This window comes from Amphiura filiformis, chromosome 10, assembly GCF_039555335.1.
Source record: "Amphiura filiformis chromosome 10, Afil_fr2py, whole genome shotgun sequence".
In the NCBI taxonomy this organism is placed as follows: Eukaryota; Metazoa; Echinodermata; class Ophiuroidea; order Amphilepidida; family Amphiuridae; genus Amphiura; species Amphiura filiformis.
Window position 1 is genome coordinate 27,004,479 of NC_092637.1, and position 20,205 is coordinate 27,024,683.

Below are 20,205 nucleotides of genomic sequence, written 5' to 3' on the forward strand. Positions count from 1 at the left end.
TGGAGCATGAACAGTGATCACTCTTATAACGTGTTATCACAATTATTGGTACTCATGAATACTAAAGATTGATGAATCATGCGGGTGGCCATTTCTATAACATATCATGATGGGTTGTCACAGTTATACGTATGGATGTTTATGAATCCCATACTGGTGAGGTTAAAAATCATGTTCAAAATTTCTGTTCGGAATTGAACAATTTCTCTGAGGATATAGGCCTAAGGGCTATTTTATTTAGCGAATTTTATTATCAATTTCAAACATTTTTATTGTGGAAGCCATGCGTGTTTCCGTCTTGGCGAATAACAAAACTAAATAAAAATGTAATTTGATATTCTTCGGCATCAACTAGAATCACAGATTTGGCAGGTTAAAGGTTGTCTGAAAGTGAAAGTGGTATAAATTAATAAAGGAGTTGGAGTGTAGAATATATATGAGGTTCATAATATACATACATGTATATGACATACAGTATTCAGTGTAGGCTATAAAGTTGCAGACAGGATTTGCTTCCCTTTTCTTCTGTCTTTTAATTGCAGGTCGTATGGATTCTACGAGACGGGGATAGAAGGAAGGACGATAGAAGAAAGAACGGGAACTTCTATATGGGGAGAATTATAGTATGTAGGCCTACAACAAGCTAACTATATTTAGTACAGGCAAAGATAACAAAGGATCTACTACATCTTCATTAAAATACAGTGTTTTTCTCAAATTGAGTATTATTGCATCTCGAATATTAACATATTATACAGTGCTTCGGGCTAGTAAAAATAGCATCAGCAATTATGGAACTGAATTCTAACATGGCTATGGATGGGTATTGGCAGTGAGCAATAGACGAAGATCAGCTCATAGCTTGATGGAAAGGTCAACACTTTAATATCAAGTTGCTATCAGTGGAAGGAGCTTATACAATTCTTTGGCAATCTATCCAGGTTAAACAATTCAGGAAGCATAGTAAGGATACAGTTGGAGGGAATGGAAGAATAATTTTGGTGCCATCAATGGATCATTCAATTAATAAAATTCCATACATTAAGCGCTCGACTGACCCGAAAGCAAGTAGGTGAAATTAGCGAGTTTTATCTCGGTAGCAGCTAACCAAATATGTTATTGCATGAATTATCTTTGGTACAAACAAGGGTCATTCCACATCGAACAACTTGACTTTGGCGAGTTGGACAAATAGCGACAAGCGTTATGGCAGAAAACAATGGGATTGGAATATTACTCATCAAATCAGACGTTATGCGCAAATATTGATGCCTTGCCATTTGTGTATTTTGGATCTGTGTATCCATGAAGGGTGAAGTACTAGCAACCTCTCCCCTTACTTCTTTATCGCATCGTCAATTTTAATAATAGCGTGCAAGTGGCTTCTTGGTGACGGGCCCACGGATGTTTCTTCTGCTTTTATCGAAAAACCCGGTGGTTTTCTCTTTAACTCTATGGCATATGTTCATGTACATTGATTTTATGATGATATTGCTATAATTTTGTTTCAATATTACCTGCTTTATATAGTTTTGGTGTGCTTATCATGCTTTCTGTAGTTTGATGTTATTTTGATATGTAAATTTGAATTTGAATTATCATGTTTGATGTACTTATAATTTGTTGTATAATTTGGTATTTAGGGCATGCCTTGCAAGCGCTTAGCGACTTCTGTTTTAGCGCTTCATAAATGTTTCTTTATTATTACTATATATTATTGACGGGGTTCAGATGAATAAAACAAAAAAGATGAATTATGTTTACCTTTTGGGAAATTTAACAAATTTGAGGCAAATATTTTCTTACCTGTATCTGCCAAACGAAGACCAGATCTCTTCATGGTCATTAAGTTAAACAATTTTATAGTATTACAGGTCTTTCTTAATGGTATCTATCAAAAAGGGCTATTATATATAGACTTAGGTATTCACTTAGAGGCAGCATAAAAGTCATAGTAACATATTACATATATATAGTTAATGGCTAAATGTAGTAGAGCGATTTTACACAACAAATGGAAGGTAAATAGTTTGCTTAGTTGGATCTATCAAATTAAGTCCAGAATTCATCCTTATTATCAAGTTATGGTATTTTATGCTCTTATTGTACCTATCAAACAAAGAACAGAAATCTTCACCGCAAGTTGGTAAGACAGGGTTGTGGTTTTGCATAATGCATATTGCATGGCTTCTTGCTTTTTTGATCTCGAAATTACTGTTGCATTTATGTTGTGCAATATGTACTATGTGCATTGTTTGCTATTTTGCGTGGTTTATATGTATATTTCACAGTTAATTGCATCTTGATTAATCATGTCCATTTAGGCTTACGCTGTGCAATATTTTGATTGTCTTTTTAAACTGGCTTTAATATATTTGCTCGAACTCTTTGTATGTTCTAAATATTGTAAACTCAAATAGTCTTCTCATTTTTTACAAATGTATGTGGATTTAATACCATGTTTTGTAAAGCGCCTTGAGTTCTTTTGATGTAATTGCACTATATAAGAAATAAATATTATTTATTAATCAAATTACGGTATGATCTTCTACGGTGTATTTACGTCAGAATGTTAAATAGGGTCACCTAGTTGACCCCAGAGACAAAAGGAAATTCACCTTAGTGGGCAGGAAACATGTATGGGCATTTGTCAAAAGATGTGAAGTCGACAGTGGCATATATGGCCTACATTTGAACATCACATGTAGGCCTTGAGGGATGAAAAATCAAATAATTCCAATAATGAACTAGGCTAATAATCATGGGGCATGTTTGCTTTGTTTGGCATTGGGTTTTCTCATACGTAAATCTACCCAAAAGATAAGAAGAATTAGCCAATAACAAATTATTCAGATATTCTTTTGTTGGGTTATTCCAATCTAGGCAAATATAACAATGGCTATGAGAAGTCGACAGTGACATATGGGGCCTACATGTGAACATCACATGTAGGCTCTGAGGATGAAAATTCAATAATTCCAATAATGAAGTAATTATCATGGGGTTTGTTTGCTTTGTTTGGCATTGGGTTTTCGCATACGTAAATCTACCCAAAATATAGGAAGAATTAGCCAATAAACAAATTATTCAGGTATTCATTTCCAACAGTACGAATGCTCATGTCGGTTGATCCAGTGTCATGTCGTCAACCTAGTTAAAGCCTAAACATTTTATCACCTAGTAGTATTTATTGCACTTACCTGTCAGACTTTTGGGTATTCCAAATATAACATGGCTAATGCATTGGTTGAATGAACCGTCAATCATTTTCTTCACCGCAAAGCACGGCGGAGGAGTAGATGGCATGAAAAGCATAAACTGCAAACAGAGGGGCGGGGTCTGGCAAGTTCCTTGACTTGTCCAGGAACTTGGTTGGCAGTTTTTTGGATCATTTTTCTAAAATGATCAATTTAATGTACATAATTATACATATATTACATTAATCAATTCTATTTAGTCTTTCCAATCTGCGGGGGTATTTGCCTACTAGAAGATTTGGCGTTAGTTTCTACTGATGCCCACCATGTAATCTAAATATGAATATAATATGAAAATGAGAAAGGGGTCAGCCATTTAATTTCTTTTGATATATGTAAGTCCGCGGCTTTTTATATTGTCATCGTTAGATGCAGTCTTTATATTCTATCCATTGTTAGATGGAGTCTTTATATTTTCTCTATCGTTAGATAGTTCATTCCCGGTTAAGGGAACTTTTGGTTTATAGGCGCAACTGGCTTTCGAAGTAATTGTTTGGGAGGCTCGGTCGGGTAATTACCGCGAGCGAAAAAGTTGACCATAAATCAATAAATATTAGCTGGCTGATTCAATGAATTTTCTCAAAGCATTGCACGAATAAATTATGCGTTCTTTCTGAATGACTGACAAGAGGTCCAAAATTGGTGTGAGGGTTTCTTTATTTCAGTGTCGTGGATAATGCAGTTTAATTCGCTTGTCGAATGAAAACACAGTTATCCATGCGGCTGAAATCGCCTTCCGTAGTGAAATCGTGATAGTTTCACTATTTTCCCGGTGGCTGGAATCGCCTTCCGTAGTGAAGTCACGTGATAATTTCGCGGGCAGGACTTCAGCACGGGTTGTCGCTATTTGGATTCATTCTTTGTCGGTCAAGCATTCAGAGCGGGCGTAACATTTTCCCACCCACCACTCCCTTTATGTCAGGGTTGATCGGATTAAAATTGATCAAAATAGTGGACTGGGCGTCATAAATAAGTATCGCAAGAGTGAGAAAAATCACATAAAGGTTTCATCGTTAAGTCAAAATGTAATTGAGAATGAAATGAAATCAGAATATGTTGGATGTCACGGGTCTTTGTGTTGCATAATAGTGTGACTATATGGATGTACGTGTGTGAGTAGTTCACTTCAGCTTCAGTTTCTATCTCAGCAACATGTTCTATTCTGTTGCGCAGCTGTAATATTATTCTCAGTGAAATAGTGTGGTGAAGTTTGCTTCTGCCTCAGAAGCACTAGTAAAATTAATTTTAAATTGTACCATTTTGAGTCTGGAAGGAGAAAGGAAAACATAATTGGTTGAGAGCCCTCGGGTTAGAATATACTGATGTTCTTTCCGTGCGTAATAATATGACTAAGGTGTGAGAGTGCGCAAATAGATCATTTCAGGTTCAGTTCTAATTCAGCAACACGTTTTTATGCTGTGGCGCAGTTATAAATGTTCAAATATCGTTGTAAAATAGTGGTTAAGTTGCTTCTTCTTCAGAAGCATTAGTAAAATTGTTCAAATTTATGCCATTTCAGGAAGGAATCAACACCAGGTTGGCATGGGGTAGCTAGACAGGGGCCAAGTACTATGCCCTCAGATTTTTCTTGTTCAACAAAATATAAAAAGGAAATATTGTAATCAAGTTTTTATGAGGTTGCGCAGCCGGCTAGTTATCGCGTTGAATTCTAGGGTAGGCTGTCCTATTGTATTTAGAGTAGGCATCATAACCGAGTGATGTATATGATATCATAAGCTTTCAAAGCATGGCAATGTGTGCCAAGGAATCTGGGACAGTTTTTTGTATCATTTTTCTAAAATGATCAATTTAATGTACATAATTATACATATATTACATTAATAAATTCTATTTAGTCTTTCCAATCTTCGGGGGTATTTGCCTACTAGAAGATTTGGCGTTGGTTTCTACTGATGCCCACCATGTAATCTAAATATGAATATAATATGAAAATGAGAAAGGGTCAGCCATTTAATTTCTTTTGATATATGTAAGTCCGCGGCTTTTTATATTGTCATCGTTAGATGCAGTCTTTATATTCTATCCATTGTTAGATGGAGTCTTTATATTTTCTCTATCGTTAGATAGTGCATTCCCAGTTAAGGGAACTTTTGGTTTATAGGCGCAACTGGCTTTCGAAGTAATTGTTTGGGAGGCTCGGTCGGGTAATTACCGCGAGCGAAAAAGTTGACCATAAATCAATAAATATTAGCTGGCTGATTCCAATGAATTTTCTCAAAGCATTGCACGAATAAATTATGCGTTCTTTCTGAATGAATGACAAGAGGTCCAAAATTGGTGTGAGGGTTTCTTTATTTCAGTGTCGTGGATAATAGACATCAAAATCCAAAAATCTAAAAATTAGCGTGTAGCCCATCTTATTCTGCATCTTATATGTTAATTTTACTGGAATCAGTTGACTGATTGCGAAGCAATGAGCGTTTACATAACGCATGTGTCAATTCACTTCATTCCAAGTTTGAAAGAAAGATCATTCAACACAATTCAACACACTAGTGGTTAACTGTCAATCGGCTTCATATTTTGTTCGGTGAAATCCTTTTCGTTCTTTTTAAAATTAATAATCTTTCTTGCAAAACATTTAATTAGGTTGTGTTCAAATTTGAAAATCTGCACGATATTGAAAATGAAAGCTTGCATGTAAGATAATGCTCAGTATTTGTAAATGTCTTTTTTCGTTAATGTAGATATAAATATTGCATAAAGAATTATTGCATACAGAATTCCAGCTGGTTAAAAATCTTTGTCACACACGTTAATGTTTTTGGAATATTTCTAAGAAATTGTAATGCAAAGTTTAAAACTTCAACATTAATGTCGCATGGTATCAAAAATTACACGTAAAGCTGTAAGCACTTGATCATTGTCATTCTTGGCTCAAATGTTCTTTGGAAAGTTGAAATATAACATATTTGCACAACCTAAAGAATTAAAGTTGGAAAGCTACCAATTGTAGCTGAATCAAAAACTGAGTATTATAAGAACAAATTTGAGAAGTCTTGTAGTGTTAAAGACATGTACAATGTTGTTAACGAGCTCCTCAACAAGGACTCAAATCCTATCCCTGATACAGAGAATCCTGTTGATCTTGCAAATGCTTTTGGTAAATATTTTATTGGCAAGGTCAACAAGATCAGGGACGAGGTTGACAAATCTGTGGTTAATGATGATGTGAATGTTTTTAATATCTCATCTGGTAGTGTAAGTGCTAACATTGAATTCAATCATTTTACACATGTGTCAGATGACGAGTTGTTACAGGTTATAACAAAGTGTCCAAACAAACAGTGTGTTCTGGATGTTCTCCCCACATGGCTCATAAAACAACATGTCAATATCTTGCTCCCTACACTCACAAAAATTGTGAATATGTCTTTGTCCACAGGAACCCTCCCAGAAGATCTGCACAGAGCGGTCATTACTCCTGTATTGAAAAATCCATCGCTCAATAAAAATGAACTTAAGAATTACCGCCCCGTTGCCAATCTCCAGTTAACATCTAAGATCATTGAAAAATGTGCTGTTTCCCAACTGAAAAATCATATTGATGAACATGATCTTGCTGAGCCAATGCAATCGGCATACAGGACCCATCACAGCACTGAGACTGCTCTTGCCCGTGTTCACAATGATTTTTCCCATGCCCTGGACAGTCAACAGGCTGTTCTCCTCATTATGCTCGACCTCTCTGCAGCGTTCGACACTGTCGATCGTAAAATTCTGCTGCAGAGGGTCGCTGATGAGTTTGGTATCACTGGTGTTGCACAACAGTGGCTCTCATCCTATCTCGAGAATAGATCTTGCCGTGTTGCTGTAAGCGGTGCATATTCAAATGACATCTTGCTTCAGCATGGCCTACCTCAAGGGTCGGTTATCGGACCACTTGGGTTTGTTCTATACACTCACAATGTTGGTCACATCATTCGCCATCACCATCTGATGTACCATGTATATGCTGGCGATATACAAATATATTTACCCGTTGATCCTACAATTCCTGGTAATATTTCATGTGCTATTTTCAAGATTTCTCAGTGTGTTAGGGATATTAACGCATGGATGATGTGATGTGCCCTGAGTAATTTGATTTAATTTAATTATTTAACTTTGTTTACAAGCTGAAAGTATTTCATGAGATGGGAAAGCCCCTTGTAATTGCAAGATAATGGTGTGGAAAGCCATATTGAATTCCCCAAATTATTGTAAACAAAGTCAGAGCTATGTTTGGAACTTGGAAACCCCAGTTCATTATTGCACCATCAGAAAAAACCCCAGGAAGTGATGTAATGTGAAAGGTGAATGTGTATAATTAATCTTGGGAAATCCCAAGATTGCAGCAATGTTGTGAAAATGTGATTGAAGTAATGGTTTATTAATAGATGATGGGTTTTTTGCATGAGTACTGATATAAAAAGATGGAGGCTTTTGTTGGGACTTTACAGAATGTCATGGGAGATTGAAAACTCCACATGTGTGTGATGGTCTTCGTGCTTCAAAAAAGAAGTACATTTTAACCAGTTTATATAGCCAATAATTGAGCTAATTTTAATACAGCAACGAAGAAGACAGCGAGCACACGAAAGTGCTCTTCCTCATCAAAGGATTAAAAGTTTTTCTGTCAAATTGCTGGATTTTGCTGGGTTTGTGAAGGCCACGCATCTGTCAAAAAACAGCGGAGCTGTGTTAAAGAAACCTGTTCCCTGGAAAAAGAGTGATTGGTTGAAAGAAACACCATTTTTGGAGAAAGCAGCGCAAGGAGATATATTTGTGGAGATAGCAGCGCAAAGGAGATTGGAGGAAGCATCATCATTTTCGTATGAGGATTTTATACGCAAGGATTTATAAATGCAAGTGTACTATGGACTTCGCTGATTTTCGCAGGACAAGCGAATAAGGATATATTACATCAGTCGTCCAGAACATTGCAAGAACTCTAGGATCACCAACAAGAAGACAGCTGGTTAAGTACTGATATAGTAAAACTGTCATTGTGTGATTTTATTGTATATGCGATATTGTTATTATATGTACCAAATCATACTCTGTTTTCAATTAAAGACTTAGATTTTGTTAGCTTAAACAAACAGTGTATTTGTGTTGTGCATTCGTGTGAGTTCGGGAAAAAGGTGATTTTGGCCTTGAGTCAAGTACGACTCGTAACAATGATAACAAACAAACTTAAGTTAAATCCTGATAAAACAAAATTTTTTTTGTTATGTCATCTTCTCATCATAAATCCCGGTTACAAGATATTAACTTCAATATTGGTGATGATATCCTTCCTCAATCATCCAATGTGCGAAACTTGGGTTTTGTTTTTGACCAGCCATTGAATATGGACAAACATATAACTAACCTGAGCCAAACCATCAACTGGCAAATCCGCAATTTGTACAGGATCCGGAAGTATATCGATCAAGACACCTGTGCCAATATTGTCAGAGCCATGATTTTATACCGCCTGGACTACTGTAATGTTTTGTTCAACAATATTGCGCAAAAGGATATTGATCGTTTACAACGGCTCCAGAATAAATGCACCCGCTTAGTCTTCTTGTCGCCGAGACGCACTTCCATCAGTCCCCTGTTGAAAGAACTCCATTGGCTTCGTATAAAGGAACGCATTACTTTCAAAACTCTGCTTTATATATACAAGTCACTGAATGGGCTGTGTCCCCGGTATATCGATGAGTGCCTAACTGTTAAACGTCCTCATGAGGGCTCAGTCACCACACGTTCGGACCACGGTCTTAATCTTCGTGTACCAAGGACGAACAAGGGTGCCGGGGACAGGGCCTTTTCAGTGGTTGCTCCTTACAAATGGAACTCAATCCCCTAAATATCCGCAGTGCCCAAACTGTCACCGGTTCAAATCCTTCTCAAAACATACCTTTTCTCATGATGTTGCTTTTGTTTCTTTTGTTTTGTTTTCTGTGTTTCTGCGCTTTGTATCCTCTGGCATTAGGCGCATTATAAATGCCGTGTTACTTACTTACTTACTTACTTACTTACTTACTTACTTACTTACTTACTCACTCACTCACTCACTCACTCACTCACTCACTCACTCACTCACTCACTCACTCACTCACTCACTCACTCACTCACTCACTCCTTACTTACTTACTTACTTACTTACTTACTTACTTACTTACTTACTTACTTACTTACTAATGGCAGAAATCAAAGTTTTATCGGACAAAGCAGTAAAAGCATGAATAACATAAAATAAATAAATAAAGTAAATGTTGTTTGATTTAATGTGCACTTCAGCTAGGCATGGCCTAATTATCAGCACACTTCAACAATTATTCCGCTGCCATTATGAAGGATATATCAGAATCATTTCCGCTTCACCAAGTCCGCAACTGATGCGCAGATACTCTCAGCGACTTAGATTGTGATTACCCCCAGCAGCACCCCATTTTACACCTGGGTGGAGTGAAGCAATTGGGAATTAAGCTATCTTGCTCAAAGACGCAACACACTGGCCGTGGTGGGGCCCGAACCCGCAACCTCCCGATCATGAAGCTCGCGCCCTAACCATTGGGCCACCGTTCTTCCCATAACATAACACCGTCGAATTATAACACATATAATGTGAACTAAATTTAATGAGATACACACACTTTAGGAAGCGGTGAGCGAGTATGATAAAGGTGCCTGTTGATCAAACTCGGAATGAACTGCATTGATGCGCGCATTGTGTAATCGTTAATTTATTCGCAACCAGTCAACCAAATCAAATACAATTTCCGTATGTGATGCACAATAATATAGACTATGCGTTACATTTTAAATTTGATTGTTTGATTCTGATGTCTATTTCTCGACTACATTCAATTTTATTCACTCGGTATTTTTTAGCGGGACACCCTGTATAGTGAATACAGCAACTGTTGACAATAGAATAATGTTAAGGGGCGAACAAATGTAGCCATATTGAAGCTATATTGGTGAAATATTGTAAAAGTGGAATATATGGTTGCGAATTTGGTCGGAAACCCACATACAGGCGTCAACATGGGGGGGGTGATGAATGGTTATATGTGACATCCCCCATCAAAAAGTTAGGGGGGTGTAGGATCTACGCCTAGGAAAATTCCACATTGTTTGAAGAAAAGCAATAATGATAAAATTAAAATTAAATCCATCAATATGCTACAAATGCGTGCTATGGAGCTTGAAGATCGTAGAATATCCAGAAAATACTTAAAGTTCATTTATCATTCAAAAAGGTCACAAGTAATGGATAATGCTTTAAATCATGTTCGTCAATTCATGTCTCCGTCTTTGATGTAGGTACTTCAGTTTAGGATTAATTCAATATTTGCATGTTATATCATGTATGAGGACTTACCCTTACACAAATCCATTAGTAGTGGAAGCTTAAATTGGTGCCGTAAGTGTTCGTAGTCTAGGATTCCTACACTTGTATAATATATACATTTTGTCGGTAGTATTAAGAGATCTGGAATGAGCGTTTTGAGCGTTTCGACAGTATTTTTTGTGGGACATGACAGTTAGGACGCTGGACAACCAATTCTTTATAAATGCATATTCGCGCTAAAAGTCGATCGATACATGTTAAAATCAGCACAATTCAGAGATACACCTTTTGCTATGAAATTTATTTTCTCGGTCAAATATAAAGCAATATTTTTTTTCTTCAGTAATGTCAGTTAAAGACATAGTGCTTGGATATACATTTTTTTAAATCCTGGTGTTAAAATTCAAGCATCATATTTTGTCTTTTAGTGTGATATTTTTGATTTTTATAGGCCTTTAGTTCGCCCGCGAGCTTTTTACGGAATTCATTTTTTAGCGTCTCAAACTAATATAGTTTGCTGAAGAAAGATATTTCCCACCTCTGTAAAGCACATCGTGTGGGTCTATATATTATAGTTTTGTCAGAATTTCCGGTTTTATTTTACCCTTTTTCCCTTCATGCTCCGAAAATGTCAAACTCAGTACTTTATTTCGAGAGCAACCAGCAGAAATAATCGATATTTCAATTGTTGTCAACCAGGTCCCTTTTCCATTGAAAACCAGGATTGCCTGACCAGCGATTTGGTAGCCCAAATCCCAATTCTGGTAAATGAGGTGAATTTTGGAAATTTGCTCCCGTGATAGCCTGCAATTTCAATTTATAGAGGCTATGGATTCCATGATTATGAAAACCATTTTGTCTGTTTGTTTGTTTGTTTATTTACCTAGGATGAGGTCCATTGGGAAAATCCACTGTCCAAACCTAGAAAAATTCGCGTGTTATTAGAGGGGATTTTAATTTTCTGTCCCTCCTATCTCCAGGTGAATTTTGAATGACCCCCCCATCATAATTGGCGGTCACTTCAAATCATCCCCAAGTCAACGTCAGTAATGTCCTCTCATTGTTGATTGTTGGTTAACCCACCACTTGAACAGGATTTAGCCAAAGCAAACAAAGACTAGAGCTATTTACTTAACTCTATACATAAGTATAAGCTTATTATCCTCTTCAACAATAGGATTAAAGATTGGCGTTTGACTAAAATGAGAAACATGTACGACAATTAGTAGGTGCATATGAATACAACCTTTATGCTTATTTTGCACTGTAACTCGATATACAATTTGTCGACTTTACGAGTGGTTTGATATGGACGGTCACATATTTCGTGATTGTCATGCTGGTTAAGAATATAATTCATGAAGTGAGTTACATTAAATGGCGGAAGTTGGTAAAAAAGGGTGAGGTTTTTTTTTCTTATCAAGTGTCTGTATTTAACACAACTCGATACGTATTTTATGTGTTTTATTATAAATAAGTTATTAAAATCTTAAAATTGATTGTTTTAATCCGAAATAAAAACCAAAATAAAATTATGTTAAACTTCCCAACTTTGAGATAATAAATGCATACCAGTAGCGTTTGTTTGTTTTATTTAAATAAAATGTCCCTTGGTAAACGAAAACGATGTGTTACAATAAAACAAAGACAAAAAAAACCGCATCAGCATACATCTTCTGAATAAATCTGTATGTAATGCGTCGTACACCGTATGTGATATACGTACCAATGAATATGTAAAAGTGGCGTTAAATAGCGCTGTATGTGAATCACAAAGAAATATTCTAAATGTCAATTAGTACTTTTTCCACATTGAGATACAGCTTAAAAGAAAAGCAGCAATCACAAAATCAGTGGCGTATCGACGGGGTAGGGGAAGGGGGTTGGCACGTGCCCTGGGCGCCACCTTATGAGGGCGCCAAATTGAACAATTCAGCATCGATTCTGCGCCCTCTCTTGGCGGTCACTTCAAATCATCCCCAAGTCAACGTCAGTAATGTCCTCTCATTGTTGATTGTTGGTTAACCCACCACTTGAACAGGATTTAGCCAAAGCAAACAAAGACTAGAGCTATTTACTTAACTCTATACATAAGTATAAGCTTATTATCCTCTTCAACAATAGGATTAAAGATTGGCGTTTGACTAAAATGAGAAACATGTACGACAATTAGTAGGTGCATATGAATACAACCTTTATGCTTATTTTGCACTGTAACTCGATATACAATTTGTCGACTTTACGAGTGGTTTGATATGGACAGTCACATATTTCGTGATTGTCATGCTGGTTAAGAATATAATTCATGAAGTGAGTTACATTAAATGGCGGAAGTTGGTAAAAAGGGTGAGGTTTTTTTCTTATCAAGTGTCTGTATTTAACACAACTCGATACGTATTTTATGTGTTTTATTATAAATAAGTTATTAAAATCTTAAAATTGATTGTTTTAATCCGAAATAAAAACCAAAAAAAAATTATGTTAAACTTCCCAACTTTGAGATAATAAATGCATACCAGTAGCGTTTGTTTGTTTTATTTAAATAAAATGTCCCTTGGTAAACGAAAACGATGTGTTACAATAAAACAAAGACAAAAAAACCCGCATCAGCATAAATATTGGGCTATTCCAGTTGAAATTCATACACCATCTGGATGAAAGGTATGACCTTATTCTTCCAAACAGGTGGTGTGCATTTTTTGCTGGAATGTGACTCCATTTGAAATTCACACCTGGTTTGTATGAGATTTAGGACATGTCTTATGTGGCTTTCAACTGGAATAGTCCATTGTTTTAACGGTAAAGTGTATTAGGTAGAAGTAATTGTCTCTTAAATTGTAGCGAGCAATTTTGTTTAGTTGTTCTTGTGCAGGATGCGTAACCCCATTTCCTATTTTATTACTTAAGATCTGAAGATGTAATGATTTTGTTGATAAAGCAGTATTGATGTATAGACGAATCCAACGAGCCAAGTCATTGTCAGGGTTTGGTCGGCCATAATCGGGTCCCCGCATGCACCAAACAGGTGTTGAGAGTGCCCAATTGGGTTAAACCCGCTCAATTCGACGTTAGATTCTTTTGTGTTGTAAACTGTCATCATTCTTTTGTCTACGTGTAACACGGGTGATAGAATGCAGTTTAAAATACCCTTCAAGGCCGCATCATTTCACATTTTAGGTGAGATAGCTTGAGATAGCTTGGTCCCTGTCGCGGCTATGGCTGCCATTAAGGTGTAGGAATGCGTGAAATTGGATTCGTCTATATATAAGATGACTTGGCATTTGAGAAGCATCCCTTGAAAAGAAGTTCTTCTGATATCCATCTCAACGTTTAAGGTTCATATTTGTAATATATCATTTTCACTTTTGTAATACTGTTTTTATCGAATTTTTTATCGCACGGCAGGACGGATGTATAACCTGCGGCTGTTTAGAAAGGTAAATATCACCCTTATTCACCCTTGTTTGTTAATTCTTTTACAGCTTGAAATACAGTTTTAAAATAAAAGTAAAAATAACATAAATCAAGAATTATGATACAAATGTAGACACAATTTATTAAAGCAAGAATATCCACAGAATACTAATACTACAATTCAGCATTATCATAAGATGTTACAATTTTAAATCCTTTGTTGAATGATAATGATATCGTGTTCACAAGATAAAAAACCGATATCAGTAGCATTCATCTTGACAAATTTTTGATCTATAACGTAGCGATTAAGTGTAATGCAAAGGGTTTCTGGTAGAAAAATAATTACTTAAACAAAATATAATGAGGAAGCGGAGTGCAGACTGTATGGAAATTTTGATTAGTGTTTAACTGTAATGATTGTGTTTAATATTTTGCATTCAAAGTTCGTCTGATATCGATCTCAATATATAAGCTTATTCTGTAATGCAAGCTTTTCACTTCTATAGCGGTTTTGAAAGGAAATACATTTCGTTGATCAGATTGATCCTTGTTTGATGCTTTTTGTAAAGCTTGAAATACAGTTTAAAATTGAAACAAAACCAGTAACAAAATCAATGTAAAACTACATCCATAAAATATGCTATTACTCGTCGGTCACATCGCATACTCATATCTTCTCCGCAACACGCTTTTCGAGATAATCGCGATTGAAAATGTTGTTGTTTAATTTGGCTTCATACAGGTTCAATACCACCAATTACCTATTACACATTTTTCAATGGAAAAATGACTTATTTCGGGCGAAATGTTCTCATATTTAAAACTCTCCAAGGGGATTTCTCAATAGAATCCCTTTGGCAGGGTATCTATATAATGAAGAATAATGTCCGTCATTCAAGTAAAATGGTTTTATATGGTGTTAAACTTATAGCTCTGTATGTGAAACGATGCTTTTACTCTTCCGTCATATTATGCTACATTATCGCTATCTCTATGTGATGCATATATTGGCTACGAACGTATAAATGATCTGAATAAATCTGTATGTAATGCGTCGTACACCGTATATGATATACGTACCAATGAATATGTAAAAGTGGCGTTAAATAGCGCTGTATGTGAATCACAAAGAAATATTCTAAATGGCAATTAGTACTTTTTCCACCTTGAGATACAGCTTAAAAGAAAAGTAGCAATAACAACATCAGTGGCGTATCGACGGGGTAGGGGAAGGGGGTTGGCTCGTGCCCTGGGCGCCACCTTATGAGGGCGCCAAATTGAACAATTCAGCATCGATTCTGCGCCCTCTCCAAGTGAAGAAAGTAAAAAAAAAATCGCGCGCTTCGCGTGCGTTTCAGCACAAATACTCATTTGAATTATAAAGTCCGAAATTCACAAAAATTCATTATAACCAAAATACGTCGTCAATCCATATCTTGGTCTCATATGTTCTTTTGTAGGTCTGTGGTTCTTGAGTTATGTTGTTAAGAAGGCTGAAGCAACAACACTTTCGTAAAATGTACATAACTCATTAACAACAATAAATCAAGCAAGTTTTCAAAGTAGGCTATATGATTTGTAGAATGAACTATTGCAAAACATCAAAGTGTTATTTTTTTCATAAATACACTGATTTAAGATAATGAAAAGTATGGCTATTGCCTGCTTCGACCAGCAATACATCGTGTACCTTTAATTAACATAGGCATCATGCAGTAAGGGGGTGCGGTTGAAAAGTAAAACCAATGAGGCAAAAAATGGAATGGAAATGTTACTCTGTTAAATAAATGTGTTCATCTTCTCCTGTTTAATTCGCTCTAATATTTCCTATTATTTTTTACATTATTCTACTCGTTACACTGTTAAAATAGCATGTAACAATTTTAATGAACAATTCAATGATTCACCTAGTAATCTATGCTAGCTAAAATGTCTACCAGTGTAACTCAATCATATCATTGACCAATTATCTATAACGTTCTAGTTGTTAACTTGACACCGTTGGCAAAAATACAAACGTTTAAAGTGCTTTAATTGATGTCAATCACTGCTTCTATTACAACCAGTAGTCTAGAATATTCTTATCCTAAAATATCAAGTTATTTTCTTTCTACTCACTCCCCCGACCCGATTTTGTGTGAGAGTAGTTTGATGTCTCAACTTCTTAAGGAAGCACATATCGGGGTGAGGGAGGGGGTATTTCAAATAGAAATAGGGGGCACTCTATCAAGCAGTGGCATCAAAATAATGATAGGAGTATGGTTAGCGCGTTCCTGCGGCCCGATTTATGGGTATGTCCCCATTTCTACGATTGAGAGTAGTAAGTACGCTACAAAGAAGTATGCTTATAACTAAAAGTAAATTTGTTGACCGTCGCACAGTGTCAACAGCCAGTGTTATAAATATAAACTTAATACTCCGTTGGTGAGCGACGCGAAGGCGATTGGTATTTCACCGAACGCAAGAAAAGGAGGCCTACCGTATCTAATTGGCTAGATCGCATTGTCGCTCAGAGGTGTAGTACAAACTCAAAATGGAGACATGTATTCAATTCGATTGAATCGATATTCTATTATTGACGCAGATAAAGAAAGTCGATAAATGTACATTGTATTATAAATACAGCACCTGGGTTTTACACGGGGTCCTTTGTATAATTCATTTCTCAAACAGTTGAAAATATCACAATTTTTACTTTGGATTTCAAAATCTTTACTTATAAAATGCAGTTAAAGATATCCACAGCAAACAGCAAGGCCCCGCTAATTAGTGTATTGCTTTTCGAGTTAGTGTACTGGAAACAAAACCTGCGTTTTCTATAATAGTAACACCATATGTGGTACTGATCATACGCAAATCGTAGAATAGAAATTAAGCGGCAGGCTCTATGGCAGGGCTATGGTATCTCATATCATGTAAATGGTATGCTTAGCCTGAGTCGCTCGGCCTATCTCGAACAAAATCGCCATGCGTAGCTTTTGAAAAATGAGAGGATTCATGGTACTATCACGCAATTTTGGACACGAAGATATAGGGATGATGACGCAGTGCGTCGTGAGTTCTACACTTTCCTTCCCCACATTATATAGAAACACTAAGTATACTCCTCTAACACACTTGATGGGCAATTCGGGGTTGGACCATTAGACGGAGATGCCCTATTTAGCGTTAGTTTTGGATATTTAATTATATTCTTTTTTTTTCAACCCGACTTAAGATTATTAAATGTCCAAAGCTAATGTTAAAAGGTGCCCACGTAATAAGCAGGCTGCGCACATGTCATGACCGTAACAATTTTTCACCATCAATTCAGTGTTAATTTCCACTAAATTCAGACAATATTTTGGCGTATATAAAATTGAAATAAAATTCTCTGCTTTCTAAACCACATAAACTTTAGCACCATTGGCTATACAGTTAATATTCAAATATTTTTATACATTATGATGCTTCAGTTTTTACACAAAACATATTTCATTAAAACCCTCCCACTCGGCTATTTTAAAAAGGTAATCAGGCTTCCTCAGCATGCTCAAGAAAATAGCATTATTTTGTTTTATTCTAGCAGTAGAAATACTGGTGAACGGCGTCCACTGCTGTATTTCATGACCGTGTATGTTTGCAATCATAGTTTGAATACAATACCTCTCTTTTCAAAGATAATCGTACATCAGGTGCGAGTGTAAGGTACATGGACTCAGCATAATGTTAAACTTTTAGTGTAGAATTACCATTCAGATGTTTATGCCTACTGTGATATTCTATGGTAAGATGCAGAGGTACAGCGCAATTTGCCGTAGAAACGACGTAATAATCGGATTAACTACCATAGCAATAGAGGAATTTAATTATAAATTAGATTGCACTAATCACCTTTGTATGTCAACAAACATAGATTGACTACAATACCGCTCTTTCCAAAGATACTGAATCTTACAGGTGTGTAAGTGTTGTAGTGCAGGGCGATATATTCAAATTTGTATTCCTTTATTGCTATGATAGTTAATCCGATTAATTACGTGACATTTGGGGCGAATACATCGCTAAAAAATTAATCCTGTTACATCACTTTGTAACACCCTGCATATCTGGAAAATATTATAGCGCCACACTATGTTCAAAAATACGTTTGAGCGTAAGAGAACACTCAATAGGAGGCGCTCTACTCATTTCAATGTCAACGTAATAACGTAAACGTAGGGTGGCAGCCTTCTGCATATCACTATTTTCAATTACCGTTTTCTTTAGACAAACGTTGCAATATTCGTATTTTGTGTCATGTTTAATAGCAACACATGTGTAGTTCTGAATTGGTTTTATGTCGCTTCATATTTCAAACACTATTTTAGTAAAAGTGTGTGTTCTGGTGGAAACAAAGTTGCTAATCCTAACACTAGTAGCTTAATTTTTTCCTTTTTTTTTCGTGGTTTCCAAGATTTGCTCTATCTTATAACACTGTGGATTTATGCACAAATGTTTTAGAGTGATACGAAGTCATGAATTGTGAGCCACTTTTAATCTAAACTGAATAACTTGATAATGCAAGGGAGACATTTTTGTTCAAGTTCCAAAACACATACTAAGAGTAAATGGTAGGTTGCAAAATTACCCATGTGGACTTAGCCACACGTGCACACCGTTTATTTTTGTGTCGTTTGGGACAGTCACGAGGTGGCAATGTGAGATATTTAACACTAGTTCTATAACGGCATTAGTTTGCCGTTTTGCTTATTTAACCTCAAACTTTACCAACCATCCTTGATGCACTATACTGAATCTTACAGGTGTGTGAGTGTTGTAGTGCAGGGCGATATATTCAAAATTGTATTCCTCTATTGCTATGGTAGTTAATCCGATTAATTACGTGACATTTGGGGCGAATACATCGCTAAAAATTAATCCTGTTACATCACTTTGTAACACCCTGCACATCTGGAAAATATTATAGCGCCACACCATGTTGAAAATACCTTTGAGCGTAAAAGAACACTCAATAGGAGGCGCTCTACTCATTTCAATGTCAACGTAATATCGTAAAAGTAGGGTGGCAGCCTTCTGCATATCACTTTTTTCAATTACTTTTTTTTTCAATAACGTTTTATTTAGACAAACGTTGCAATATTCGTAATTTGTGTCATGTTAGCAACACATGTGTAGTTCTTAATTGGTTTATGTCGCTTCATATTTCAAACACTATTTTAGTAAAGGTGGGTGTTCTTGTGGAAACAAAGTTGCCAATCCTAACACTAGTAGCTTAATTTTTTTTCCTAGAAAGGGGCGTGGTTTCCAAGATTTGTTCTATTATATTTATGCATAAATTGTGTTTTAGAGTGATACGAAGTCATGAATTGTGAGCCAAGTAAATGGTAGGTTGCAAAATTACCCATGTGGATTTAGCCACACCGTTTATTTTTGTGTAATTTGGGACGGTAACGAGGTGGCAATGTGAGATATTTAACGCTAGTTCTATAACGGCATTATTTTGTATCCCCTTTGTATTTTAATTGAGACCATTTTTGCTTCAATCCGAAAATCTTGATTGTTGAATTCTTGCTTATTTTAACGTCAAACTTTACCAACCATCCTTGAAGTATGCACTGATTGAAAATGTATTGAAAAGATACTGAATCTTACCGGTGTGTGAGTGTTGTAGTGCATGGCGATATATTCAAAATTGTATTCCTCTATTGCTATGGTAGTTAATCCGATTAATTACGTGACATTTGGGGCGAATACATCGCTAAAAAAATAATCCTGTTACATCACTTTGTAACATCCTGCACATCTGGAAAATATTATAGCGCCACACCATGTTGAAAAATACGTTTGAGCGTAAGAGAACACTCAATAGGAGGCGCTCTACTCATTTCAATGTCAACGTAATATCGTAAAAGTAGCGTGGCAGCCTTCTGCATATCACTTTTTTCAATTACTTTTTTTTTTCAATTAACGTTTTCTTTAGACAAACGTTGTAATATTCGTATTTTGTGTCATGTTAGCAACACATGTGTAGTTCTTAATTGGTTTATGTCGCTTCATATTTCAAACACTATTTTAGTAAAGGTGGGTGTTCTTGTGGAAACAAAGTTGCCACTCCTAACACTATAGTAGCTTATTTTTTTTCCTAGAAAGGGGCGTGGTTTCCAAGATTTGTTCTATTATATTTATGCATAAATTGTG